The following is a 7203-nucleotide window of genomic DNA, read 5'->3' as shown; positions in this document are numbered from 1 at the left end:
TTCTGATCCAGTAGGTCCCTGGTAGAGCCCAGGAATCTGAGAAGTGAAAACTTCTTCAACAGTCCTTCATTTAGCATAGTAATATAAGTTAATTTTGCATACTCAATTTTGCAGTAGTTCTTTATCAAACATACTTTTGTTTTATTTACTTTTTTTTACACACTGTCTAAGTATGCTCTGAATGGAATAGAGTAAAATTTGGCATTATAAGTAAAACTTGTTTAGGTAACTGAATTTTGTGAATGTGGTCATAGGTAAACGTTAATTACCCTGGGGGCCCACTGAAACTACTAAAAACTGAAATCAGGTTTCCAGTTTTGATTTTGCTAAGGACTTTTCCCCCCGGGACTTGCATAATTAGTTATTTTTGTTGTTGTTACAGTTGTTGAAATAACAAATTGTACATTTACCACACCTAAGTTGTATTCTGTTGGATTTTACTCACAAATTGTAGAGTTAGTAATTGTAGAGGTTTTGTTGATTCCCTCTGCTATCCATTGAATTTGTGAGCTCGCCAGGCTTGTCATCATCTGAAGACTTGACAAGAATACCTTCTTTGTCCTCATGCACGTTTTTAATTAAAAAATGTGGAACAGAACAGAGTGGAGAAAAGCATCCAATGGGCATGTCTCTAGAAATCTTTATCTAGAGCCATATCAAATCTTTAGCCAGCACTCTTTGGAACCTAACATTCTACTAGATAATCTACCTTGGAGCTAGTGGATCGCTTGCCCTTGGAGAGCTCTTGCTCCATCCTACTAGTAATTATCTTTGCAAATAATTGTTTTAATATTCAAACCTAGAATCTGATCTAAGATTTCAGTCACAAAGGGCATGCTCTTTCCAGGATTGATGCTAACTGTCCTTAGTTCAACCATACTTTCACAGATAGTCCATCCAGCTCTTTTGAGAGTTGAATTGAGTAAAGATACAGATTCTTGCCATGCCGCAGTGTTTTCCCTTTGTGTGAAATTGTCACACCTATCCAGAGATCAGACTTCAAACCTTGACCAGTCAGTGCCGTTCTCCATCAGTTGAACTGGAATGCATCCCTACAAACAAGACTCAAGGAACATGTGTGTCTTGTTCCACTGCCAATCTCAGTCAATGAAAAGATGCTAAGAAAGTATCCCAGGTTTATTCAATTTCACCTCTCACCACAATGAACTCTCATCATTCCATCCATTTTTGTTGATTATTGCTCAGTATTTCTATTACACAAACACACAATATTTGCAAATTTTTCATTATCCTCCATAGAACAACACTAATGTATGAAAGGAAATAAAAATATACAGAGGCTATTGGTTTGCTCAATGACAGAAACTTTTTTTTTTAAGCCTCTGATTTAGAACCAGACATTTAGCTTGCTGGCCAGATTTGGCCCACAGTCCATTTTTGTAAGCTTCATGAGCTAAGAATAGTTTTCAGATAGTTCTTATATCTGAAAACTATAATAATTCAGATTTTTATGTTTTTTTTCTTAACCTACAAAGCCTAAATAGTTACTATTTAGTAAATAGTTCTGATTTTTTTCTTACACAATAATTCTGATTTTTTTTCTTAGCCTGCAAAGTCTAAATATTTACTATTTAGCCTTTTATAGAAAAAGTTTGCCACTGCTGATTTAGAATAGCCAAACTGATCATGAAACTCTCACAAATGCACTGAAATTTATTGATAACTTAAATTTTACCTTTTAAAAAAAAGTACTGCATCTCGAGTTGAGTGTCCTGTGAGGAGCTTCAGTGCACCCCCTGAGCTGAGGTTTCAGCTCAGCCATTTCACGAGGAACTCTGGTCTGAAGGGCCCGGGGCAAGGCCTCTGCATGGGGCCTGCTATAAGGAAGTGAAACAGACTAAACACAAACGGAAAAAAGGCAGATGGGCTAGGCCTGAAGTGAGATTGCCAGATTTATGTCCTTTCCAGATGAAATGTGGATCCTCTAGCAATAGGAAGTGTGAAGAGAGAGGACCTTCCAGATGGCAGAGGAGTAAGACATGGAGATCACCTTCGTCTCCAAAAGTATATCAGAAATACATCTACATATGGAACAACTCCTACAGAACACCCGCTGAACACTGGCAGAAGACCTCAGAGCTCCCAAAAGCTGTGTGGCAGACTGGGTCTTGGTGCTCTGGCCGACTGTCAGGCCTGAGCCTCTGAGGTGGGAGAGCTGAGTTCAGGACATTGGTTCAACAGAGACCTCCTGTCCCCACGTAATATCAATCAGCAAGAGCTATCCCAGAGATCATCTCAATGCAAAGAGCCAGCTCCACTCAATGACCAGCAAGCTCCAGGGCTGGACACCCCATGCCAAACAACTAGCAAGACAGGAACACAACCCCACCCATTAGCAGAGAGGCTGCCTAAAATCATAATAAGTTCACAGACACCGCAAAACACACCACTGGATGCAGTCCTGCCCACCAGAAAGACAAGATCCAGCCTCATCCACCAGAACACAGGCACCAGTCCCCTGCACCAGGAAGCCTACACAACCCACTGAACCAACCTTACCCACTGGGGGCAGACACCAAAAACAACGGGAACAATGAGCCTGCAATCTGCGAAAAGAAGACCTCAAACACAGTAAGTTAAGCAAAATGAGAAGACAGAGAAATATGCAGCAGATGAAGGAGCAAAGTAAAAACCCACCAGACCAAACCAATGAAGAGGAAATAGGCAGTCTCCCTGAAAAAGAATTCAGAATAATGATAATACAGATGATCCAAAATCTTGGAAATAGAATGGAGAAAATACAAGAAACGTTTAACAAGGGCCTAGAAGAATAAAAGAGCAAACAAACAATGATGAACAACACAATAAAATTTAAAATTCTCTAGAAGGAATCAATAGCAGAATAACTGAGGCAGAAGAATGGATAAATGACCTGGAAGATAAAATAGTGGAAATAACTACTGCAGAGCAGAATAAAGAAAAAAGAATGAAGAGAAGTGAGGACAGTCTCAGAGACCACTGGGACAACATTAAACATACCAACATTCGAATTATAGGGGTCCCAGAAGAAGAAGAGAAAAACAAAGAGACTGAGTAAATATTTGAAGAGATTACAGTTGAAAACTTCCCTAATATGGGAAATGAAACAGTCAATCAAGTCCAGGAAGCACAGAGAGTCCCATACGGGATAAATCCAAGGAGAAACACGCCAAGACACATATTAATCAAACTATCAAAAATTAAATACAAAGAAAAAATATTAAAAGCAGCAAGGGAAAAGCAACAAATAACATACAAGGGAATCCCCATAAGGTTAAGAGCTGATCTTTCAGCAGAAACTCTGCAAGCCAGAAGGGACTGGCAGGACGTATTTAAAGTGATGAAAGAGAAAAACCTACAACCAAGATTACTCTACCCAGCAAGGACCTCATTCAGATTCAATGGAGAAATTAAAACCTTTACAGGCAAGCAAAACTAAGAGAATTCAGCATCACCAAACCAGCTTTACAACAAATGCTAAAGGAATTTCCCTAAGGAGGAAATGCAAGGGAAGGAAAAGGCCTAAAAGAACAAACTCAAAACAATTAAGAAAATGGTAATAGGAGCATACATATTGATAATTACCTTAAATGTAAATGAATTACAACCCAGCAAACCTTCACTACTGGACATATACCCTGAGAAAACCATAATTCAAAAAGAGTCATGTACCAAAATGTTCATTGCAGCTCTATTTACAATAGCCAGGACATGGAAACAACTGAAGTGTTCATCAACAGATGAATGGGAGGGAGATGCAAGAGGGAAGAGACATGGGGACATATGTATATGTATAACTGATTCACTTTGTTATAAAGCAGAAACTAACACACCATTGTAAAGCAATTATACTCAAATAAAGATGTTAAAAAAAAGGCTCAGAAAAAAAATATAAACAGATTAAATGCTCCAACCAAAAGACATAGACTGGCTGAATGGATACAACAAGACCTGTACATACGCTGTCTACAAGAGACCCACTTCAGACCTAGGGACACATACAGACTGAAAGTGAGGGGATGGAAAAAGATATTCCATGCAAATGGAAATCAAAAGAAAGCTGGAGTAGCAATTCTCATATCAGACAAAATAGACTTTAAAATAAAGACTATTACAAGAGACAAAGAAGGACACTACATAATGATCAAGGGATCAAACCAAGAAGATATAACAATTGTAAATATTTATGCACCCAACATAGAAGCACCTCAATGCATAAGGCAAATACTAACGGACATAAAAGGGGAAATGGACAGTAACACAATCATAGTAGGTGACTTTAACACCTCACTTTCACCCATGGACAGATCGTCCAGAATGGAAATAAATAAGGAAGCACAAGCTTTAAATGATACATTAAACAAGATGGACTTAATTGATATTTATAGGACATTCCATCCAAAAACAACAGAATACACTTTCTTCTCAAGTGCTCATGGAACATTCTCCAGGATAGATCATATCTTGGGTCACAAATCAAGCCTTGGTAAATTTAAGAAAATTGAAATCATATCAAGTATCTTTTCTGACCACAACGCTATGAGACTAGATATCAATTAGAGGAAAAAAACTGTGAAAAATACAAACACATGGAGGCTAAACAATATACTACTAAATAACCAAGAGATCATGGAAGGAATCAAAAAATACCTAGAAATAAATGACAGTGAAAACACAATGACTCAAAACCTATTAGATGCAGCAAAAGCAGTTCTAAGAGGGAATTTTATAGCAACACAATCCTACCTCAAGAAGTATCTCAAATAAACAACCTAACCTTACACCTAAAGCAATTACAGAAAGAAGAACAAACAAAAAAAACCAAAGATAGCAGAAGGAAAGAAATCATAAAGATCAGATCAGCAATAAATGTAAAAGAAATGAAGGAAACGATAGTAAAGATGAATAAAACTAAAAGCTGGTTCTTTGAGAAGATAAAAAAATTGATTAGCCAGACTCATCAAGAAAAAAAGGGAGAAGACTCAAATCAATAGAACTGGAAATGAAAAGGGGGAAGTAACAAGTGACACTGCAGAAATACAAAGGATCATGAGAGAGTACTACAAAGAACTATATGCCAATGAAATGGACAACCTTGAAGAAATGGACAAATTCTTAGAAAAGCACGACCTTCCGAGAGTGAACCAGAAAGAGATAGAATATATAAACAGACCAATCACAAGCACTGAAATTGAAACTGTGATTAAAAATCTTCCAGCAAACAAAAGCCCAGGACCAGATGGCTTCACAGGCAACTTCTATCAAACAATTCGAGAAGAGCTAATATCTATCCTTCTCAAACTCTTCCAAAATATAGCAGAGAGAGGAACTCTCCCAAACTCATTCTACAAGGCCACCATCACCCTGATAGCAAAACCACACAAAGATGTCACAAAAAAAGAAAACTACAGGCCAATACCACTGATGAACATAGATGCAAAAATCCTCAATAAAATACCAGCAGAGTCCAACAGCACATTAAAAGGATCATACACCATGATCAAGTGGGGTTTATCTCAGGAATGCAAGGATTCTTCAATGTACGCAAATCAATCAATGTGATACACCATATTAACAAACTGAAGGATAAAAACCATATGATCATCTCAATAGATGCAGAAAAAGCTTTTGACAAAATTCAACACCCATTTATGATAAAAACCCTCCAGAGGGTAGGCATAGAGGGACCTTACCTTAACATAATAAAGGCTATATATGACAAACCCACAGCCAACATCATTCTCAGTGGTGAAAATTGAAGCCATTTCCTCTAAGATGAGGAACAAGACAAGGTTGCCCACTCTCACCACTATTATTCAACATAGTTTTGGAAGTTTTAGCCACAGCAATCAGAGAAGAAAAAGAAATAAAAGGAACCCAAATTGGAAAAGTAGTAAAGCTGTCACTGTTTGCAGATGACATGATACTATACATAGAGAATTCTAAAGATGCTACCAGAAAACTACTAGCGCTAATCAATGAATCTTGGAAAGTAGCAGTATACAAATTGATGCACAGAAATCTCTTGCATTCCTATACACTAATGGTGAAAAATCTGAAAGAGAAATTAAGGAAACACTCCCATTTACCATTGCAACAAAAAGAATAAAATACTTAGGAATAAACCTACCTAACAAGACAAAAGACCTGTATGCAGAAAACTATAAGATACTGATGAAAGAAATTAAAGATGATACAAACAGATGGAGAGATATACCATGTTCTTGGATTGGAAGAATAAACATTGTGAAAATGACTATACTACCCAAAGCAATCTACAGATTGAGTGCAATCCCTATCAAACTACCAACGGCATTTTTCACAGAACCAGAACAAAAAATTTCACAATTTGTATGGAAACACAAAGACCCCGAATAGCTAAAGCAATCTTGAGAAAGCAAAACAGAGCTGAAGGAATCAGGCTTCCTGACTTAAGACTATACTAAAAAGCTACAGTAATCAAGACAGTATGGGGCTTCCCTTTTGGTGCAGTGGTTAAGAATCCGCCTGCCAATGCAGGGGACACGGGTTTGAGCCCTGGTCCAGGAAGATCCCACATGCTGCGGAGCAACTAAGCCTGTGCGCCACAACTACTGAGCCCACGTGCCACAACAAATGAAGCCCACACGCCTAGAGCCCAGGCAGCAAGAGAAGCCACTGCAATGCGAAGCCCACACACTGCGACAAAGAGTAGCCCCCGCTCGCTGCAACTAGAGAAAGCCCGCACACAGCACCGAAGACCCAACACAGCCAAAAATAAATTAAAAAAAAAAAAAGAAAAGAAAACAGTATGGTATGGCACAAAAACAGAAATATAGATCAGTGGAACAGGGTAGAAAGCCCAGAGATAAACCCATGCACATATGGTCACCTTATCTTTGATAAAGGAAGCAAGAATATACAGTGGAGAAAAGACAGCCCCTTGGGGGCTTCCCTGGTGGCGCAGTGGTTGTGGGTCCACCTGCCGATGCAGGGGACACAGGTTCATGCCCCGGTCCAGGAGGATCCCACGTGCCACAGAGCGGCTGGGCCCGTGAGCCATGGCCACTGGACCTGTGCATCCGGAGCCTGTGTGCCACAACGGGAGGGGCTGCAACGGTGAGAGGCCCGCATACCACAAAAAAAAAAAAAAAAAAAAGACAACCTCTTCAATAAGTGGTGCTGGGAAAACTGGACAGCTACATATAAAAGAATGAAATTAGA

This window comes from Lagenorhynchus albirostris, chromosome 10 (genome assembly GCF_949774975.1).
Source record: "Lagenorhynchus albirostris chromosome 10, mLagAlb1.1, whole genome shotgun sequence".
Lineage (NCBI taxonomy): Eukaryota > Metazoa > Chordata > Mammalia > Artiodactyla > Delphinidae > Lagenorhynchus > Lagenorhynchus albirostris.
The sequence above is the reverse complement of the archived record's forward strand: the minus strand, read 5'-3'. Positions refer to the sequence as shown.